The sequence below is a fragment of the Alosa sapidissima genome, chromosome 1 (assembly GCF_018492685.1).
Source record: "Alosa sapidissima isolate fAloSap1 chromosome 1, fAloSap1.pri, whole genome shotgun sequence".
NCBI classification, from domain to species: Eukaryota; Metazoa; Chordata; class Actinopteri; order Clupeiformes; family Clupeidae; genus Alosa; species Alosa sapidissima.
In genome coordinates, this window is record NC_055957.1 from 53,312,259 (window position 1) to 53,330,971 (window position 18,713).

Genomic DNA, 18,713 nt, shown 5'->3' on the forward strand with positions numbered 1-18,713 from the left:
TTTTTTTTTTTTTTTTTTTTTTGTTTTTTTTTTTTTTTTTTACACATTTAAATTTAAAGGGGATGTTGATACTGCCGTCTTGTTGCCACTGGGCAACGCCTTGGAGTCACCCTCACGTCCACGACCGGCGCCGTTCATGCTCTCCGTCCGGCGTGCCCTGTGGCAGCCATCGCTCGGGTTTCTCTTCATCTCGTACAAATCTTTCGCCTTTTACTAAAGATTTCCGTGGAGGGGAACTGCCCCGAGTTTACGGTATTTTTGGAAGCTCTGCTTCGGCGGAGCTGCACCTGCCTGTCCAAAGTCAAGCGTCGTGGTGTTTTGTTTTGCGGCGGCGGCGGCGGCGGCGGCGGCGGTCCGCTTTTGCTGGCCCCGCCTCCCCCCGTAACCATGTGAGCGCGGGGGGCGTCGCTAGAGGGGCCGCCGCACCCCGTGCAGTTGTGGGGTATCGCTTCTCGGCCTTTTGGCTAAGATCAAGTGTAGTATCTGTTCTTATCCACTGGGATTACCAGAGGCAGCGATGGTGGACAAGTTGGCCGAGATGAAGGGGATACCGAAGCAGGCGATCCGGTTCCTGATCCCGGAGGAGAGGAGGGCGGAGATGGACCGGGCTGGATTTGGAGAGGTTGTTCTCAAGGGCGTGTTGGGATTATCGGGAGCCGAGGTGCTGTGCCTGCAGGACTACCCGGAGAAGGGGTGGCATGACGTCACCTTCAGGACGGAGGAGGACCTGCGCGTCGCCTATGGGAGGGGGTATGGTGACGCTCGGGTTACGGGGATCAGGCGCGTGGAGTGGAATTCGATCAACACGGTGGTGGTGCAGGTGTTCAACCCGCACGTGCTGGGGCAGGACTTGCGGTGGTTCCTGAGCCGATATTGCAGCGTGGTGTCACAAGGGGAGAAGATCTTGGATGCCAACGGATTTTGGACTGGAAAGTGGAGGTACAGTGTGCGTTTTCGTATCTCTGCGGAGGGTCGCCAGCTGCGGCCTCCGCATTTGTTTGCTCTGGGGTCGGATCGAGGGAGGGTGTTTTTGCCGGACTTGCCGACTGTTTGTTGGGGATGTGGGGAAGAGGGACACTGGAGGAGTGATTGTGTTGCGCAGCGGTGTGTTCGTTGTGGGGCGGTGGGGCATGTGGTGAAAGACTGTGGGGAGAGAAGGGAGTGTTCACTATGTGGGGCTAAGGATCACCTCTTTTTGAGGTGCCCTAGGAGACAGAGCTATGCGGGAGCGGTGGTGGGGTTATCTGGTGGTGGTGGGAGGGTTTCTGTTTCCCACACAGGGGCTCCTTTGGTGACTGGAGAGTTGGAGCGGAGGTCGACTGGACTAGCGGTGGCTGGTGCGAGTGGAGTAAAGGGAACTGCAGTGTCTGCTGGTGGAGCGGGAGCTGGGCCGCATGGTGGCAGCCTGGAGGCTACGGCTACCGCTAGGCCGCAGGGCAGCCAAGATGGCCGCCCAGAGGTCGGAGGGACGGCGGGGTCGAAGGGCAGGCCGGGCGTGGCTATGGAGAGGGTCGGGACGCAGAACTGGGCGGAGGCAACGGCCTCCCAGGAAGAGGAGATGGCGGAACTGGCGATGGTGTCTGGGAAGCGCCCCCTGGAGGGTGGAGGTCTGGAGAGTGTTCCGGCGCGGCGTCAGCGGCCGGGGGAGGGGGTGGCGGTCTGTGATCGCTCCCTGCCCCCGGAGGCTGAGTCAGGAACTACGGGCGAGTTGGTGGGGCTGGAGTCGGAGGAGTCGGCGGATTCGGAGGAGTCGGTGACGGAGGGGCGGACTGCAGGTCGGGGGAGGCGCCCCCCCCCCCCTGCCCAGCTTGCTGGGTGGGATGTGGACAGTTTGAAGCGGACTATGGGCATGGACTAGTGGGGAAGTGCATATTGTGCTGTTTTGGGGGAGGATTAAAGATGGATCTGGGGTTGGGAAAGTGTTGTTTGGTGGATGGGTTTGAGTGTATAATGCCCTTGTTAGTAGGGAGGGTTTTGTTTATCTGTGTGGGTTTGGGGGGAGGCTTGTGGGGATTGGGGGGTTTGTGATGTTCTGCTGTGTGGACTTGGGTTTATGTTTGTTTGTCTGGCCTTCGGGCCTTTTATTTTGGGGGGCCCCCTAGGGGGGCTGGCCCTTGCCCGGGCTAGGTCCCGGTGGCTATTCTGGTTTTGTATTTTTGGTTTTCCTTTCTGGTAATTTTTGGTCGTCCACGGGGGACGTATTTGTATGGTTGTTTAAGCTTTGGTTATGTAATAAACATTATTATGGAAAAAAATCTGTTCTTATCAGTTTAATATCTGATACGTCCTCTACCCGAGGACCATATATTAATCTGATTTTTGGAACAGGGAGACGGAAGAGGGGCTTGCTCCGTCCGCTCCACGCATCGACCCGGTATTGCAGCGACTCCGGGAACGGTGCACATTCCTTTGACTGTGTAAGAAAAGAACCAACCCAGTGGAACTGACTGACTGACTGACTGACTGACTGACTGACTGTGATGAAATCCTCCTTAGCAGAGCAGACGCAGCAGCAGGAGTCCTTGCCAGGTGTTTTGGCCAACCGCGCCACCTCCCTTTTCGGCCCCTTTTGGGTTTTCCCGCCCTTTTACTCTTTTTTTTTATTTTTTTTTTTTTTTTTTTTTTTTTTTTTTTTTTTTTTTTTACACATTTAAATTTAAAGGGGATGTTGATACTGCCGTCTTGTTGCCACTGGGCAACGCCTTGGAGTCACCCTCACGTCCACGACCGGCGCCGTTCATGCTCTCCGTCCGGCGTGCCCTGTGGCAGCCATCGCTCGGGTTTCTCTTCATCTCGTACAAATCTTTCGCCTTTTACTAAAGATTTCCGTGGAGGGGAACTGCCCCGAGTTTACGGTATTTTTGGAAGCTCTGCTTCGGCGGAGCTGCACCTGCCTGTCCAAAGTCAAGCGTCGTGGTGTTTTGTTTTGCGGCGGCGGCGGCGGCGGCGGCGGCGGTCCGCTTTTGCTGGCCCCGCCTCCCCCCGTAACCATGTGAGCGCGGGGGGCGTCGCTAGAGGGGCCGCCGCACCCCGTGCAGTTGTGGGGTATCGCTTCTCGGCCTTTTGGCTAAGATCAAGTGTAGTATCTGTTCTTATCAGTTTAATATCTGATACGTCCTCTACCCGAGGACCATATATTAATCTGATTTTTGGAACAGGGAGACGGAAGAGGGGCTTGCTCCGTCCGCTCCACGCATCGACCCGGTATTGCAGCGACTCCGGGAACGGTGCACATTCCTTTGACTGTGTAAGAAAAGAACCAACCCAGTGGAACTGACTGACTGACTGACTGACTGACTGACTGACTGTGATGAAATCCTCCTTAGCAGAGCAGACGCAGCAGCAGGAGTCCTTGCCAGGTGTTTTGGCCAACCGCGCCACCTCCCTTTTCGGCCCCTTTTGGGTTTTCCCGCCCTTTTACTCTTTTTTTTTATTTTTTTTTTTTTTTTTTTTTTTTTTTTTTTTTTTTTTTTTTACACATTTAAATTTAAAGGGGATGTTGATACTGCCGTCTTGTTGCCACTGGGCAACGCCTTGGAGTCACCCTCACGTCCACGACCGGCGCCGTTCATGCTCTCCGTCCGGCGTGCCCTGTGGCAGCCATCGCTCGGGTTTCTCTTCATCTCGTACAAATCTTTCGCCTTTTACTAAAGATTTCCGTGGAGGGGAACTGCCCCGAGTTTACGGTATTTTTGGAAGCTCTGCTTCGGCGGAGCTGCACCTGCCTGTCCAAAGTCAAGCGTCGTGGTGTTTTGTTTTGCGGCGGCGGCGGCGGCGGCGGCGGCGGTCCGCTTTTGCTGGCCCCGCCTCCCCCCGTAACCATGTGAGCGCGGGGGGCGTCGCTAGAGGGGCCGCCGCACCCCGTGCAGTTGTGGGGTATCGCTTCTCGGCCTTTTGGCTAAGATCAAGTGTAGTATCTGTTCTTATCCACTGGGATTACCCGAGGCAGCGATGGTGGACAAGTTGGCCGAGATGAAGGGGATACCGAAGCAGGCGATCCGGTTCCTGATCCCGGAGGAGAGGAGGGCGGAGATGGACCGGGCTGGATTTGGAGAGGTTGTTCTCAAGGGCGTGTTGGGATTATCGGGAGCCGAGGTGCTGTGCCTGCAGGACTACCCGGAGAAGGGGTGGCATGACGTCACCTTCAGGACGGAGGAGGACCTGCGCGTCGCCTATGGGAGGGGGTATGGTGACGCTCGGGTTACGGGGATCAGGCGCGTGGAGTGGAATTCGATCAACACGGTGGTGGTGCAGGTGTTCAACCCGCACGTGCTGGGGCAGGACTTGCGGTGGTTCCTGAGCCGATATTGCAGCGTGGTGTCACAAGGGGAGAAGATCTTGGATGCCAACGGATTTTGGACTGGAAAGTGGAGGTACAGTGTGCGTTTTCGTATCTCTGCGGAGGGTCGCCAGCTGCGGCCTCCGCATTTGTTTGCTCTGGGGTCGGATCGAGGGAGGGTGTTTTTGCCGGACTTGCCGACTGTTTGTTGGGGATGCGGGGAAGAGGGACACTGGAGGAGTGATTGTGTTGCGCAGCGGTGTGTTCGTTGTGGGGCGGTGGGGCATGTGGTGAAAGACTGTGGGGAGAGAAGGGAGTGTTCACTATGTGAGGCTAAGGATCACCTCTTTTTGAGGTGCCCTAGGAGACAGAGCTATGCGGGAGCGGTGGTGGGGTTATCTGGTGGTGGTGGGAGGGTTTCTGTTTCCCACACAGGGGCTCCTTTGGTGACCGGAGAGTTGGAGCGGAGGTCGACTGGACTAGCGGTGGCTGGTGCGAGTGGAGTAAAGGGAACTGCAGTGTCTGCTGGGGGAGCGGGAGCTGGGCCGCATGGTGGCAGCCTGGTGGCTACGGCTACCGCTAGGCCGCATGGCAGCCAAGATGGCCGCCCAGAGGTCGGAGGGACGGCGGGGTCGAAGGGCAGGCCGGGCGTGGCTATGGAGAGGGTTGGGACGCTGAACTGGGCGGAGGCAACGGCCTCCCAGGACGAGGAGATGGCGGAACTGGCGATGGTGTCTGGGAAGCGCCCCCTGGAGGGTGGAGGTCCGGAGAGTGTTCCGGCGCGGCGTCAGCGGCCGGGGGAGGGGGTGGCGGCCTGTGATCGCTCCCTGCCCCCGGAGGCTGAGTCAGGAACTACGGGCGAGTTGGTGGGGCTGGAGTCGGAGGAGTCGGCGGATTCAGAGGAGTCGGTGACGGAGGGGCGGACTGCAGGTCGGGGGAGGCGCCCCCCCCCCCCCTGCCCAGCTTGCTGGGTGGGATGTGGACAGTTTGAAGCGGACTATGGGCATGGACTAGTGGGGAAGTGCATATTGTGCTGTTTTGGGGGAGGATTAAAGATGGATCTGGGGTTGGGAAAGTGTTGTTTGGTGGATGGGTTTGAGTGTATAATGCCCTTGTTAGTAGGGAGGGTTTTGTTTATCTGTGTGGGTTTGGGGGGAGGCTTGTGGGGATTGGGGGGTTTGTGATGTTCTGCTGTGTGGACTTGGGTTTATGTTTGTTTGTCTGGCCTTCGGGCCTTTTATTTTGGGGGGCCCCCTAGGGGGGCTGGCCCTTGCCCGGGCTAGGTCCCGGTGGCTATTCTGGTTTTGTATTTTTGGTTTTCCTTTCTGGTAATTTTTGGTCGTCCACGGGGGACGTATTTGTATGGTTGTTTAAGCTTTGGTTATGTAATAAACATTATTATGGAAAAAAAAAAATCTGTTCTTATCAGTTTAATATCTGATACGTCCTCTACCCGAGGACCATATATTAATCTGATTTTTGGAACAGGGAGACGGAAGAGGGGCTTGCTCCGTCCGCTCCACGCATCGACCCGGTATTGCAGCGACTCCGGGAACGGTGCACATTCCTTTGACTGTGTAAGAAAAGAACCAACCCAGTGGAACTGACTGACTGACTGACTGACTGACTGACTGACTGACTGTGATGAAATCCTCCTTAGCAGAGCAGACGCAGCAGCAGGAGTCCTTGCCAGGTGTTTTGGCCAACCGCGCCACCTCCCTTTTCGGCCCCTTTTGGGTTTTCCCGCCCTTTTACTCTTTTTTTTTATTTTTTTTTTTTTTTTTTTTTTTTTTTTTTTTTTTTTTTTTACACATTTAAATTTAAAGGGGATGTTGATACTGCCGTCTTGTTGCCACTGGGCAACGCCTTGGAGTCACCCTCACGTCCACGACCGGCGCCGTTCATGCTCTCCGTCCGGCGTGCCCTGTGGCAGCCATCGCTCGGGTTTCTCTTCATCTCGTACAAATCTTTCGCCTTTTACTAAAGATTTCCGTGGAGGGGAACTGCCCCGAGTTTACGGTATTTTTGGAAGCTCTGCTTCGGCGGAGCTGCACCTGCCTGTCCAAAGTCAAGCGTCGTGGTGTTTTGTTTTGCGGCGGCGGCGGCGGCGGCGGCGGCGGTCCGCTTTTGCTGGCCCCGCCTCCCCCCGTAACCATGTGAGCGCGGGGGGCGTCGCTAGAGGGGCCGCCGCACCCCGTGCAGTTGTGGGGTATCGCTTCTCGGCCTTTTGGCTAAGATCAAGTGTAGTATCTGTTCTTATCAGTTTAATATCTGATACGTCCTCTACCCGAGGACCATATATTAATCTGATTTTTGGAACAGGGAGACGGAAGAGGGGCTTGCTCCGTCCGCTCCACGCATCGACCCGGTATTGCAGCGACTCCGGGAACGGTGCACATTCCTTTGACTGTGTAAGAAAAGAACCAACCCAGTGGAACTGACTGACTGACTGACTGACTGACTGACTGACTGTGATGAAATCCTCCTTAGCAGAGCAGACGCAGCAGCAGGAGTCCTTGCCAGGTGTTTTGGCCAACCGCGCCACCTCCCTTTTCGGCCCCTTTTGGGTTTTCCCGCCCTTTTACTCTTTTTTTTTATTTTTTTTTTTTTTTTTTTTTTTTTTTTTTTTTTTTTTTTTTACACATTTAAATTTAAAGGGGATGTTGATACTGCCGTCTTGTTGCCACTGGGCAACGCCTTGGAGTCACCCTCACGTCCACGACCGGCGCCGTTCATGCTCTCCGTCCGGCGTGCCCTGTGGCAGCCATCGCTCGGGTTTCTCTTCATCTCGTACAAATCTTTCGCCTTTTACTAAAGATTTCCGTGGAGGGGAACTGCCCCGAGTTTACGGTATTTTTGGAAGCTCTGCTTCGGCGGAGCTGCACCTGCCTGTCCAAAGTCAAGCGTCGTGGTGTTTTGTTTTGCGGCGGCGGCGGCGGCGGCGGCGGCGGTCCGCTTTTGCTGGCCCCGCCTCCCCCCGTAACCATGTGAGCGCGGGGGGCGTCGCTAGAGGGGCCGCCGCACCCCGTGCAGTTGTGGGGTATCGCTTCTCGGCCTTTTGGCTAAGATCAAGTGTAGTATCTGTTCTTATCAGTTTAATATCTGATACGTCCTCTACCCGAGGACCATATATTAATCTGATTTTTGGAACAGGGAGACGGAAGAGGGGCTTGCTCCGTCCGCTCCACGCATCGACCCGGTATTGCAGCGACTCCGGGAACGGTGCACATTCCTTTGACTGTGTAAGAAAAGAACCAACCCAGTGGAACTGACTGACTGACTGACTGACTGTGATGAAATCCTCCTTAGCAGAGCAGACGCAGCAGCAGGAGTCCTTGCCAGGTGTTTTGGCCAACCGCGCCACCTCCCTTTTCGGCCCCTTTTGGGTTTTCCCGCCCTTTTACTCTTTTTTTTTTTTTTTTTTTTTTTTTTTTTTTGTTTTTTTTTTTTTTTTTTACACATTTAAATTTAAAGGGGATGTTGATACTGCCGTCTTGTTGCCACTGGGCAACGCCTTGGAGTCACCCTCACGTCCACGACCGGCGCCGTTCATGCTCTCCGTCCGGCGTGCCCTGTGGCAGCCATCGCTCGGGTTTCTCTTCATCTCGTACAAATCTTTCGCCTTTTACTAAAGATTTCCGTGGAGGGGAACTGCCCCGAGTTTACGGTATTTTTGGAAGCTCTGCTTCGGCGGAGCTGCACCTGCCTGTCCAAAGTCAAGCGTCGTGGTGTTTTGTTTTGCGGCGGCGGCGGCGGCGGCGGCGGCGGTCCGCTTTTGCTGGCCCCGCCTCCCCCCGTAACCATGTGAGCGCGGGGGGCGTCGCTAGAGGGGCCGCCGCACCCCGTGCAGTTGTGGGGTATCGCTTCTCGGCCTTTTGGCTAAGATCAAGTGTAGTATCTGTTCTTATCAGTTTAATATCTGATACGTCCTCTACCCGAGGACCATATATTAATCTGATTTTTGGAACAGGGAGACGGAAGAGGGGCTTGCTCCGTCCGCTCCACGCATCGACCCGGTATTGCAGCGACTCCGGGAACGGTGCACATTCCTTTGACTGTGTAAGAAAAGAACCAACCCAGTGGAACTGACTGACTGACTGACTGACTGACTGACTGACTGTGATGAAATCCTCCTTAGCAGAGCAGACGCAGCAGCAGGAGTCCTTGCCAGGTGTTTTGGCCAACCGCGCCACCTCCCTTTTCGGCCCCTTTTGGGTTTTCCCGCCCTTTTACTCTTTTTTTTTTTTTTTTTGTTTTTTTTTTTTTTTTTTACACATTTAAATTTAAAGGGGATGTTGATACTGCCGTCTTGTTGCCACTGGGCAACGCCTTGGAGTCACCCTCACGTCCACGACCGGCGCCGTTCATGCTCTCCGTCCGGCGTGCCCTGTGGCAGCCATCGCTCGGGTTTCTCTTCATCTCGTACAAATCTTTCGCCTTTTACTAAAGATTTCCGTGGAGGGGAACTGCCCCGAGTTTACGGTATTTTTGGAAGCTCTGCTTCGGCGGAGCTGCACCTGCCTGTCCAAAGTCAAGCGTCGTGGTGTTTTGTTTTGCGGCGGCGGCGGCGGCGGCGGCGGCGGTCCGCTTTTGCTGGCCCCGCCTCCCCCCGTAACCATGTGAGCGCGGGGGGCGTCGCTAGAGGGGCCGCCGCACCCCGTGCAGTTGTGGGGTATCGCTTCTCGGCCTTTTGGCTAAGATCAAGTGTTCTTACACACGAGGATTATCCGAGGCAGCGATGTTGGACGAGATAGAGGCAACTAAGGGGATACCAAGGTATGCGATCCGCTACCTGATCCCGGAGACGAGGAGGGCAGAGCTGGATCGGGCTGGTTTCGGAGAGGTCATTCTCAAGGGCGTGTTGGGATTGTCGGGAGCGGACGTGCTCTGCCTGCAGGATTACCCGGCGGTGGGGCAGCACGACGTCACGTTTAAGACGGAGGAGGACCTGCGCGTGGCGTACGGGAAGGGGAAAGGAGATGCACGGATCGTGGGGATTAAGCGCGTGGTGTGGAGCGCAGCCAACGCGGTCGTGGTGCAGATGTTCAACCCGCACGTGTTGGAGCTGGATGTCCGGGGGTTCCTGAGCCGGTACTGCAGCTTGGTGTCAACGGGGCAGAAGGTCATGGACGGCAATGGATTTTGGACTGGAAAGTGGAGGTACAGTGTGCGGTTTCGTACTTCTGGGGAGGGCCGCCAGCTGCGGCCTCCACATTTGTTTGCTCTGGGGACGGATCGCGGGAGGGTGTTTTTACCAGACTTGCCGACTGTTTGTTGGGGATGTGGGGAAGAGGGGCACTTGAGGAGTGAATGTGTTGCGCAGCGGTGTGTGCGTTGTGGGGTGGTGGGGCATGTGGTGAAGAACTGTGGGGAGAGAAGGGAGTGTTCTTTGTGTGGGGCCAAGGATCACCTCTTTCTGAGGTGCCCTAAGAGACAGAGCTATGCGGGAGCAGTTTTGGGGCTGTCTGGTGGTGGGGGGGTTTCTGTTTCCCCCGCAGGGGCTCCTCTGATGACTGGTGCGCTGGAGAGGAGGTCGACGGGTCCGGTGACGGCTGGTGTGAGCGGAGCGAAGGGAGCTGCAGTATCTGCTGGAGGAGCGGGAGCGGTGGCTGGTGCGAGTGGAGTGACGGGAGCTGCAGTATCTGCTGGAGGAGCTGGAGCGGGGCCGCATGGTGGCTGCCTGGTGGCTACGGCTACCGCTAGGCCGCATGGCAGCCAAGATGGCCGCCCAGAGGTCGGAGGGTCGGCGGGGTCGAAGGGCAGGCCGGGCGTGGCCACGGAGAGGGTCGGGGTGTCGAGCTGGGCGGAGGCAACAGCCTCCCAGGAAGAGGAGATGGCGGAGCTGGCGATGGTGTCTGGGAAGCGCCCCCTGGAGGGTGGAGGTCTGGCGAGTGCTCCGGTGAGGCGTCAGCGGCCGGGGGAGGGGGTGGCGGCCTTTGGACGCTCCCTGCCCCTGGTGGCTGAGTTGGGGACTACGGGCGAGTCGGCGGAGCTGGAGTTGGAGGAGTCGATGGATTCGGTGGAGTCGGTGACGGAGAGGCGGATCGCAGGACGGGGGAGTCGCCCCCCTCCTGAGCAGATTGCTGGATGGGATGTGGACAGTTTGAAGAGGACTATGGGCATGGATTAGTGGGTTACTGGTGGTGGGTTTGTGTAATTAACTGTGTAATAGTGATGTAAGTGGGTGGGTGGGTTTGGGTTTGTGTAATTAACTGTGTAATGGTGATGTAAGTGGGTGGGGGGGTGGGTTTTGTGTTAGGGGGTTGCTTTTGGCTGGGCCTGCGCGCCCGAGTCGTTCTCAAAGGGGCATTTGTGCCCGTATGTTGCAGCCTTTCTTTTTTCTCTTTTTCTTTTTCCCTGCTTTCTGAATTCTTCATGTTCTGGCTGTAACTATGCTTTGTATATTTTGATCTGGTATGAATAAACTTCAATACAAAAAAATCTGTTCTTATCAGTTTAATATCTGATACGTCCTCTACCCGAGGACCATATATTAATCTGATTTTTGGAACAGGGAGACGGAAGAGGGGCTTGCTCCGTCCGCTCCACGCATCGACCCGGTATTGCAGCGACTCCGGGAACGGTGCACATTCCTTTGACTGTGTAAGAAAAGAACCAACCCAGTGGAACTGACTGACTGACTGACTGACTGACTGACTGACTGTGATGAAATCCTCCTTAGCAGAGCAGACGCAGCAGCAGGAGTCCTTGCCAGGTGTTTTGGCCAACCGCGCCACCTCCCTTTTCGGCCCCTTTTGGGTTTTCCCGCCCTTTTACTCTTTTTTTTTATTTTTTTTTTTTTTTTTTTTTTTTTTTTTTTTTTTTTTTTTACACATTTAAATTTAAAGGGGATGTTGATACTGCCGTCTTGTTGCCACTGGGCAACGCCTTGGAGTCACCCTCACGTCCACGACCGGCGCCGTTCATGCTCTCCGTCCGGCGTGCCCTGTGGCAGCCATCGCTCGGGTTTCTCTTCATCTCGTACAAATCTTTCGCCTTTTACTAAAGATTTCCGTGGAGGGGAACTGCCCCGAGTTTACGGTATTTTTGGAAGCTCTGCTTCGGCGGAGCTGCACCTGCCTGTCCAAAGTCAAGCGTCGTGGTGTTTTGTTTTGCGGCGGCGGCGGCGGCGGCGGCGGCGGTCCGCTTTTGCTGGCCCCGCCTCCCCCCGTAACCATGTGAGCGCGGGGGGCGTCGCTAGAGGGGCCGCCGCACCCCGTGCAGTTGTGGGGTATCGCTTCTCGGCCTTTTGGCTAAGATCAAGTGTAGTATCTGTTCTTATCAGTTTAATATCTGATACGTCCTCTACCCGAGGACCATATATTAATCTGATTTTTGGAACAGGGAGACGGAAGAGGGGCTTGCTCCGTCCGCTCCACGCATCGACCCGGTATTGCAGCGACTCCGGGAACGGTGCACATTCCTTTGACTGTGTAAGAAAAGAACCAACCCAGTGGAACTGACTGACTGACTGACTGACTGACTGACTGACTGTGATGAAATCCTCCTTAGCAGAGCAGACGCAGCAGCAGGAGTCCTTGCCAGGTGTTTTGGCCAACCGCGCCACCTCCCTTTTCGGCCCCTTTTGGGTTTTCCCGCCCTTTTACTCTTTTTTTTTTTTTTTTTTTTTTTTTTTTTTTGTTTTTTTTTTTTTTTTTTACACATTTAAATTTAAAGGGGATGTTGATACTGCCGTCTTGTTGCCACTGGGCAACGCCTTGGAGTCACCCTCACGTCCACGACCGGCGCCGTTCATGCTCTCCGTCCGGCGTGCCCTGTGGCAGCCATCGCTCGGGTTTCTCTTCATCTCGTACAAATCTTTCGCCTTTTACTAAAGATTTCCGTGGAGGGGAACTGCCCCGAGTTTACGGTATTTTTGGAAGCTCTGCTTCGGCGGAGCTGCACCTGCCTGTCCAAAGTCAAGCGTCGTGGTGTTTTGTTTTGCGGCGGCGGCGGCGGCGGCGGCGGCGGTCCGCTTTTGCTGGCCCCGCCTCCCCCCGTAACCATGTGAGCGCGGGGGGCGTCGCTAGAGGGGCCGCCGCACCCCGTGCAGTTGTGGGGTATCGCTTCTCGGCCTTTTGGCTAAGATCAAGTGTAGTATCTGTTCTTATCAGTTTAATATCTGATACGTCCTCTACCCGAGGACCATATATTAATCTGATTTTTGGAACAGGGAGACGGAAGAGGGGCTTGCTCCGTCCGCTCCACGCATCGACCCGGTATTGCAGCGACTCCGGGAACGGTGCACATTCCTTTGACTGTGTAAGAAAAGAACCAACCCAGTGGAACTGACTGACTGACTGACTGACTGACTGACTGACTGTGATGAAATCCTCCTTAGCAGAGCAGACGCAGCAGCAGGAGTCCTTGCCAGGTGTTTTGGCCAACCGCGCCACCTCCCTTTTCGGCCCCTTTTGGGTTTTCCCGCCCTTTTACTCTTTTTTTTTTTTTTTTTTTTTTTTTTTTTTTGTTTTTTTTTTTTTTTTTTTACACATTTAAATTTAAAGGGGATGTTGATACTGCCGTCTTGTTGCCACTGGGCAACGCCTTGGAGTCACCCTCACGTCCACGACCGGCGCCGTTCATGCTCTCCGTCCGGCGTGCCCTGTGGCAGCCATCGCTCGGGTTTCTCTTCATCTCGTACAAATCTTTCGCCTTTTACTAAAGATTTCCGTGGAGGGGAACTGCCCCGAGTTTACGGTATTTTTGGAAGCTCTGCTTCGGCGGAGCTGCACCTGCCTGTCCAAAGTCAAGCGTCGTGGTGTTTTGTTTTGCGGCGGCGGCGGCGGCGGCGGCGGCGGTCCGCTTTTGCTGGCCCCGCCTCCCCCCGTAACCATGTGAGCGCGGGGGGCGTCGCTAGAGGGGCCGCCGCACCCCGTGCAGTTGTGGGGTATCGCTTCTCGGCCTTTTGGCTAAGATCAAGTGTAGTATCTGTTCTTATCAGTTTAATATCTGATACGTCCTCTACCCGAGGACCATATATTAATCTGATTTTTGGAACAGGGAGACGGAAGAGGGGCTTGCTCCGTCCGCTCCACGCATCGACCCGGTATTGCAGCGACTCCGGGAACGGTGCACATTCCTTTGACTGTGTAAGAAAAGAACCAACCCAGTGGAACTGACTGACTGACTGACTGACTGACTGACTGACTGTGATGAAATCCTCCTTAGCAGAGCAGACGCAGCAGCAGGAGTCCTTGCCAGGTGTTTTGGCCAACCGCGCCACCTCCCTTTTCGGCCCCTTTTGGGTTTTCCCGCCCTTTTACTCTTTTTTTTTTTTTTTTTTTTTTTTTTTTTTTTGTTTTTTTTTTTTTTTTTTACACATTTAAATTTAAAGGGGATGTTGATACTGCCGTCTTGTTGCCACTGGGCAACGCCTTGGAGTCACCCTCACGTCCACGACCGGCGCCGTTCATGCTCTCCGTCCGGCGTGCCCTGTGGCAGCCATCGCTCGGGTTTCTCTTCATCTCGTACAAATCTTTCGCCTTTTACTAAAGATTTCCGTGGAGGGGAACTGCCCCGAGTTTACGGTATTTTTGGAAGCTCTGCTTCGGCGGAGCTGCACCTGCCTGTCCAAAGTCAAGCGTCGTGGTGTTTTGTTTTGCGGCGGCGGCGGCGGCGGCGGCGGCGGTCCGCTTTTGCTGGCCCCGCCTCCCCCCGTAACCATGTGAGCGCGGGGGGCGTCGCTAGAGGGGCCGCCGCACCCCGTGCAGTTGTGGGGTATCGCTTCTCGGCCTTTTGGCTAAGATCAAGTGTAGTATCTGTTCTTATCATTTTATGTTAAGATAATGTTATGGAATTTTATGTTACCTTTTATGACATTTTAGCCAACGACATGCTGACTGTTTTTAAAGAATTTGAAGAACTTGACAGACTTCCAGACAGCTTTAGATCAGGGATAGTTTCTTTACTATATAAAAAAGGCGACAGGACTGACCTTAAAAACTGGAGACCCATAACGCTTTTAAACTGTGATTGTAAACTTTTTAGCAGACTTTTAGCTTTACGCATGTCGACTGTTTTAGAGGACGTGATCCACCCGGATCAAGTCTGTGCCGTCCCTGGAAGGAGGATCACGGACAGCCTAGTGCTGGTCCGAGACGCCATCTGTTTTGCGAGAGACAGAAATATTAGGCTTTTAGTGCTAAATTTAGATTTTGAGAAAGCTTTTGATCGGGTCTCGCACCAGTACCTTTTAAAGGTACTGCAAAAAATGGGTTTTCCAGGGAGGTTTTTAAAGTGGGTGGGATTGCTGTATAAAGACATCAACAGCAAAATTCGAGTAAATGGGCACCTAACCAATGCGATAAATGTTCGCTCTGGCGTCCGCCAGGGGTGTCCTTTATCCCCACTCCTGTTCGTTGCGTGCATCGAGCCGCTGGCACAGATATTGAGAAAGGACAAATGGATCAAAGGACTGGACTTGCCAGGTGGACTGACTGCGACTTGCGCACTTTACATGGACGACGTGACCCTTTTATTGAATGACTTTTTATCGGCCCAAAGAGCACTCGACTTGACTGACTGGTACGGAAGGGCCTCGGGCGCCAAGCTCAACAGGGGCAAGTCCGAGGCCCAGCTCTTTGGGCCGTGGGGTGACGTAAGACCAGATCTGGCAGTAGATTTTAAACAGACAGACATAAAGATTTTAGGTATTAAATTTGACAATGAGGGTGGTGGACGGGGCAACTGGACTGACGCGTTAGGGAAAGTGAGACAACGACTGGGGTTCTGGGGACTAAGACAGTTGACGTTTGAAGGTAAGGTTTTAATCTTCAAAGCAGTTATCTTACCTTTGTTTTTATTACTGTGTTCTGTTTTTAGCCCCCCCAGGAGCTTTCTTTTAGGTGTGGAGAGAGCGGTGTTTTATTTCATGTGGGGGTCCAAGTGGGAAAGACTAAGGAGGGAGGTCCTGAAGAAAAGACCTGAGAACGGAGGAAAGGGCCTCCCAGACCCCCACCTGTTTTTAGGAGCCCATTTCACCGCCCTCCACATCAGATACGCGACGGCCCCATCCGGAGACAGCAAGACAACAGCCCTGGCACGGTTCTGGATGGGGTCGTACCTGAGAAAACTGAAAATTTTAAATACTGATCTTAAACGTCCAGTTGCTTTTAACCTGCCCCCTCAATATGTTTTTATCAAAAAGTTTTTAATGAGATTTGACTTAGAGGGGCAGGATGTCACCATTTTAACTAAAGCAAAATCTCTTGTCTCCCTTGTGCAGGACCGGGAAGCAGTGAGCCCCGTTCCCGGCCTCACACTCAGTGAGGCCAAGCAGGCTTGGAGGAACGCTGCCCACCCCGCCCTCCAGAACAAGCTGAAGGATCTGGCGTGGATGGCGCTCCATGAGGTCCTCCCGGTCAGAGCCGTGATGCACTCCCGGGGCATGGCCAGAATCAACACCTGCCCGCGGCCAGGATGCGGCCAACCTGAGACCGTGCGGCACCTGCTCTGGGAGTGCGGCGTGGCGAGGGACCTGTGGGCCGATACCGGCCCCCTGCAATGCCCGAGCCTGCCAGCAGGGGAGGTCCCCCCAAGCTACCATCTAGTGGTCAGCGGGGTGGGCCAGGGCGCCACCACCATCCCAGCCGCCGACTTCGCCGCGCTATGGCTCACCCTAAACTGCATAAAAGCCGCACTGTGGACCTCCCGCAACCTGCTGGTGGGGAAGCGCGTGACGGTGCCCCTGCCAGCGTTACGGCGGCTGGTGACATCTACGCGGCAGGAGGCGCCGCACGTCGCCATTCGGAGGAGGGGGCCGGGGTCACTAACAGAAGGTTCCCGCCCCCCACGGCTGCTGGCTCCCGCCGAAGCACCCCCACCACTACCATCACGGGACGGAGCAGCGGGCGGAGGGGAGGACCTCCACTGGGCGCATCCGCGCTTGCCTCGCTCTTCTGGAGAGCGGGGTGGAGCCTCTTGTTAGTGGCTCACCCCGGTCTAGCACAACGGAGACCTTTTAATTGACTCTTATTGCATTTTATTACATTTGGAACTCTTTTAAAAGCATGGACTTTTAACATCCTTTTACACAAACATGAACTTTTAAACACACACATGGACTTTGCACACACAGACACAGTTTTAAAACAAAAATGGCTTTTATAGACAAATGATTTTATTTTTGTAAAAAATGTGCTGTGAAAAATTATGAAAATGTAAAATGTGAAATGAAAATGCAAAATGTGAAAAGAATGAAAACCATGTGATGTGATGATAATGTGATGAAATGATGAAAGAAAAATGAAAATGTACCACAAAGAAAATCCATGAAATGTAACAAAACAAATCAAAATGTAATGCAAAAAACATGAGTTTGTGACAATAAAAGTTTTCCAAAGGAAAAAATCTGTTCTTATCAGCAAGGATTACCCGAGACAGCGATGGCGGACCTGACGGAAGTTACTAAGGGGATACCGAGGCATGCAATCCGGTACCTTATCCCGGAGGCGAGGAGGGCGGAGCTGGATCGGGCTGGTTTTGGAGAAGTCATTCTCAAAGGCGTGTTGGGGCTGACGGGAGCGGACGTGCTCTGTTTGCAGGATTACCCGGCGTTGGGGCGGCACGACGTCACGTTTAGGACGGAGGAGGACCTGCGCGTGGCGTTTGGAAAGGGGAAAGGAGACGCACGGATCCAGGGGATTAAGCGCGTGGTGTGGAGTGCAGCCAACGTGGTCGTCGTACAGATGTTCAACCCGCACGCGTTGGAGCTGGACGTCCGGGGGTTCCTTAGCCGGTACTGTAGCGCAGTGTCACCGGGGGAGAAGGTCACAGACGGCAACGGATTTTGGACGGGCAAGTGGAGGTATAGTGTGCGGTTTCGCTTCTCTGGGGAGGGCCGCCAGCTGCGGCCTCCACATTTGTTTGCGCTGGGGACAGACCGTGGGAGGGTGTTTTTACCGGACTTACCTACTGTTTGTTGGGGATGTGGGGAAGAGGGGCATTTGAGAAGCGAATGTGTGGCGCAGCGGTGTGTGCGTTGTGGGGTGGTGGGGCACGTGGTGAAGGACTGTGGGGAGAGAAGGGAGTGTTCCTTGTGCGGGTCTAAGGATCACCTCTTTTTGAGGTGTCCGAAGAGACAGAGTTACGCAGGAGCGGTGGTGGGGAGAACTGGTGGTGGGGGGGTTTCTGTTTCCCCCGCAGGGGCTCCTCTGGTGACGGGCGTGCAGGAGAGGAGGCCGACGGGACCGCCGGCGGTGGGCACGAGCGGAGGAACGGGAGCTGCAGGATCGGCTGGTGGAGTGGGAGATGGGCCGCATGGAGGCAGCCTGGTGGCTACGGCTACCGCTAGGCCGCATGGCAGCCAAGATGGCCGCCCAGAGGTCGGAGGGTCGGCGGGGTCGAAGGGCAGGCCGGGCGTGGCTATGGAGAGTGTCGGGGTGCTGAGCTGGGCGGAGGTAACGGCTTCCCAGGAAGAGGAGATGGCGGAGTTGGCGATGGTGTCGGGGAAGCGCCCCCTGGAGGGCGGAGGTCCGGAGAGTGCTCCCGTGCGGCGTCAGCGGCCGGGGGAGGGGGTGGCGGCCTTTGATCGCTCCCTGCCCCTGGTGGCGGAGTCGGGAACTACGGGCGGTGTGGTGGAGCTGGAGTCGGACGAGTCGGCGGATTCGGTGGAGTCGGTGACGGAGAGGCGGACCGTAGGACGGGGGAGTCGCCCCCCTCCTGCCCAGCTTGCTGGGTGGGACGTGGACAGCTTGAAGCGGACTATGGGCATGGATTAGTGGGTTGCGGGTGGTGGGATTGTGTAAGTGCGGGTGTTTTATGGTGTGTGGGGAGGATTAGGGATGTTTGTGTGCGGGTGGGTTGGGATTGAGTTATGGGGTTTGTTTTTGGCTGGGCCTGTGTGCCCGAGTTCTTTTCTATGGGGCGTTTGTGCCCGTATGTTGCAGCCTTTCTTTTTTCTCTTTTTCTCTTTCTGTGCTTTCTGTGTTCTTCTTGTTCTGGCTGTAACTATGATTTGATAATGATTATGATTTGGTATGAATAAACTTCAATATAAAAAAAATCTGTTCTTATCAGTTTAATATCTGATACGTCCTCTACCCGAGGACCATATATTAATCTGATTTTTGGAACAGGGAGACGGAAGAGGGGCTTGCTCCGTCCGCTCCACGCATCGACCCGGTATTGCAGCGACTCCGGGAACGGTGCACATTCCTTTGACTGTGTAAGAAAAGAACCAACCCAGTGGAACTGACTGACTGACTGACTGACTGACTGACTGACTGTGATGAAATCCTCCTTAGCAGAGCAGACGCAGCAGCAGGAGTCCTTGCCAGGTGTTTTGGCCAACCGCGCCACCTCCCTTTTCGGCCCCTTTTGGGTTTTCCCGCCCTTTTACTCTTTTTTTTTTTTTTTTTTTTTTTTTTTTTTTTTGTTTTTTTTTTTTTTTTTTACACATTTAAATTTAAAGGGGATGTTGATACTGCCGTCT

At 54.7% G+C, this 18,713-nt stretch overlaps 19 non-coding genes and 6 pseudogenes across 19 annotated transcripts; all 25 read left to right on the plus strand.

Annotated features, from left to right (window-relative positions):
• Positions 1 to 169: 169 nt before the first annotated feature.
• Positions 170 to 283, plus strand: LOC121681326. Its single transcript, XR_006022073.1, has one exon. It is a non-coding gene; the product is annotated as a U5 spliceosomal RNA (small nuclear RNA).
• A 161-nt stretch (positions 284 to 444) lies between these two features.
• LOC121684477 lies at positions 445 to 531 on the plus strand (annotated as a pseudogene).
• Positions 532 to 2,227: 1,696 nt separating this feature from the next.
• Positions 2,228 to 2,408, plus strand: LOC121683891 (annotated as a pseudogene).
• A 364-nt stretch (positions 2,409 to 2,772) lies between these two features.
• Positions 2,773 to 2,886, plus strand: LOC121681328. Its single transcript, XR_006022074.1, has one exon. It is a non-coding gene; the product is annotated as a U5 spliceosomal RNA (small nuclear RNA).
• A 161-nt stretch (positions 2,887 to 3,047) lies between these two features.
• Positions 3,048 to 3,238, plus strand: LOC121683241. The gene has a single exon (XR_006022710.1). It is a non-coding gene; the product is annotated as a U2 spliceosomal RNA (small nuclear RNA).
• A 365-nt stretch (positions 3,239 to 3,603) lies between these two features.
• On the plus strand, positions 3,604 to 3,717 carry LOC121681333. Its single transcript, XR_006022077.1, has one exon. It is a non-coding gene; the product is annotated as a U5 spliceosomal RNA (small nuclear RNA).
• Positions 3,718 to 3,878: 161 nt separating this feature from the next.
• On the plus strand, positions 3,879 to 3,990 carry LOC121684552 (annotated as a pseudogene).
• Positions 3,991 to 5,671: 1,681 nt separating this feature from the next.
• LOC121684092 lies at positions 5,672 to 5,847 on the plus strand (annotated as a pseudogene).
• Positions 5,848 to 6,215: 368 nt separating this feature from the next.
• Positions 6,216 to 6,329, plus strand: LOC121681342. The gene has a single exon (XR_006022080.1). It is a non-coding gene; the product is annotated as a U5 spliceosomal RNA (small nuclear RNA).
• Positions 6,330 to 6,490: 161 nt separating this feature from the next.
• On the plus strand, positions 6,491 to 6,681 carry LOC121683247. The gene has a single exon (XR_006022712.1). It is a non-coding gene; the product is annotated as a U2 spliceosomal RNA (small nuclear RNA).
• A 365-nt stretch (positions 6,682 to 7,046) lies between these two features.
• On the plus strand, positions 7,047 to 7,160 carry LOC121681347. The gene has a single exon (XR_006022081.1). It is a non-coding gene; the product is annotated as a U5 spliceosomal RNA (small nuclear RNA).
• A 161-nt stretch (positions 7,161 to 7,321) lies between these two features.
• Positions 7,322 to 7,512, plus strand: LOC121683256. The gene has a single exon (XR_006022716.1). It is a non-coding gene; the product is annotated as a U2 spliceosomal RNA (small nuclear RNA).
• Positions 7,513 to 7,863: 351 nt separating this feature from the next.
• On the plus strand, positions 7,864 to 7,977 carry LOC121681351. Its single transcript, XR_006022082.1, has one exon. It is a non-coding gene; the product is annotated as a U5 spliceosomal RNA (small nuclear RNA).
• Positions 7,978 to 8,138: 161 nt separating this feature from the next.
• On the plus strand, positions 8,139 to 8,329 carry LOC121683262. The gene has a single exon (XR_006022717.1). It is a non-coding gene; the product is annotated as a U2 spliceosomal RNA (small nuclear RNA).
• Positions 8,330 to 8,678: 349 nt separating this feature from the next.
• LOC121681356 lies at positions 8,679 to 8,792 on the plus strand. The gene has a single exon (XR_006022083.1). It is a non-coding gene; the product is annotated as a U5 spliceosomal RNA (small nuclear RNA).
• A 1,888-nt stretch (positions 8,793 to 10,680) lies between these two features.
• LOC121683760 lies at positions 10,681 to 10,873 on the plus strand. Its single transcript, XR_006022902.1, has one exon. It is a non-coding gene; the product is annotated as a U2 spliceosomal RNA (small nuclear RNA).
• A 364-nt stretch (positions 10,874 to 11,237) lies between these two features.
• LOC121681363 lies at positions 11,238 to 11,351 on the plus strand. Its single transcript, XR_006022084.1, has one exon. It is a non-coding gene; the product is annotated as a U5 spliceosomal RNA (small nuclear RNA).
• Positions 11,352 to 11,512: 161 nt separating this feature from the next.
• LOC121683267 lies at positions 11,513 to 11,703 on the plus strand. The gene has a single exon (XR_006022721.1). It is a non-coding gene; the product is annotated as a U2 spliceosomal RNA (small nuclear RNA).
• A 363-nt stretch (positions 11,704 to 12,066) lies between these two features.
• Positions 12,067 to 12,180, plus strand: LOC121681366. Its single transcript, XR_006022090.1, has one exon. It is a non-coding gene; the product is annotated as a U5 spliceosomal RNA (small nuclear RNA).
• A 161-nt stretch (positions 12,181 to 12,341) lies between these two features.
• LOC121683272 lies at positions 12,342 to 12,532 on the plus strand. Its single transcript, XR_006022722.1, has one exon. It is a non-coding gene; the product is annotated as a U2 spliceosomal RNA (small nuclear RNA).
• Positions 12,533 to 12,896: 364 nt separating this feature from the next.
• On the plus strand, positions 12,897 to 13,010 carry LOC121681376. Its single transcript, XR_006022097.1, has one exon. It is a non-coding gene; the product is annotated as a U5 spliceosomal RNA (small nuclear RNA).
• A 161-nt stretch (positions 13,011 to 13,171) lies between these two features.
• On the plus strand, positions 13,172 to 13,362 carry LOC121683275. The gene has a single exon (XR_006022724.1). It is a non-coding gene; the product is annotated as a U2 spliceosomal RNA (small nuclear RNA).
• A 364-nt stretch (positions 13,363 to 13,726) lies between these two features.
• On the plus strand, positions 13,727 to 13,840 carry LOC121681378. The gene has a single exon (XR_006022098.1). It is a non-coding gene; the product is annotated as a U5 spliceosomal RNA (small nuclear RNA).
• A 161-nt stretch (positions 13,841 to 14,001) lies between these two features.
• LOC121684340 lies at positions 14,002 to 14,127 on the plus strand (annotated as a pseudogene).
• A 4,135-nt stretch (positions 14,128 to 18,262) lies between these two features.
• On the plus strand, positions 18,263 to 18,437 carry LOC121683920 (annotated as a pseudogene).
• The last annotated feature ends 276 nt before the right edge of the window (positions 18,438 to 18,713 follow it).